Genomic DNA, 337 nt, shown 5'->3' with positions numbered 1-337 from the left:
ATTCAAATAGATTATAATTGAATGTTTGTCTTGAGAAACTTGAAGAAAAAGTTATTTATTGGCAAGAAAAGTCCATTTACAGTCATCCATGCCTTTAAAAGCCTTATTACTCATTTTAAATGGTTTTGTAATCTCGTAACTGATTTTATGTTGAATTTTTTTATATTATTGGTCTAAATAGATTATAATTGAATGTCTGCATCAAGAAACGTGAAGCAAAAGTCATCCATTGGAGGGAAAGCTATTTATAGTCACTTATACCTTCGAAAGCAGTCTTACTCGCTTTAAACAGTTTTATGGTCTCACAATTGATTTTAAGTTAATTTTTTTTATATTT

The sequence above is a fragment of the Theobroma umbraticum genome, unplaced genomic scaffold (assembly GCF_002168275.2).
Source record: "Theobroma umbraticum cultivar Fairchild unplaced genomic scaffold, ASM216827v3 scaffold_188.0, whole genome shotgun sequence".
Lineage (NCBI taxonomy): Eukaryota > Viridiplantae > Streptophyta > Magnoliopsida > Malvales > Malvaceae > Theobroma > Theobroma umbraticum.
The sequence above is the reverse complement of the archived record's forward strand: the minus strand, read 5'-3'. Positions refer to the sequence as shown.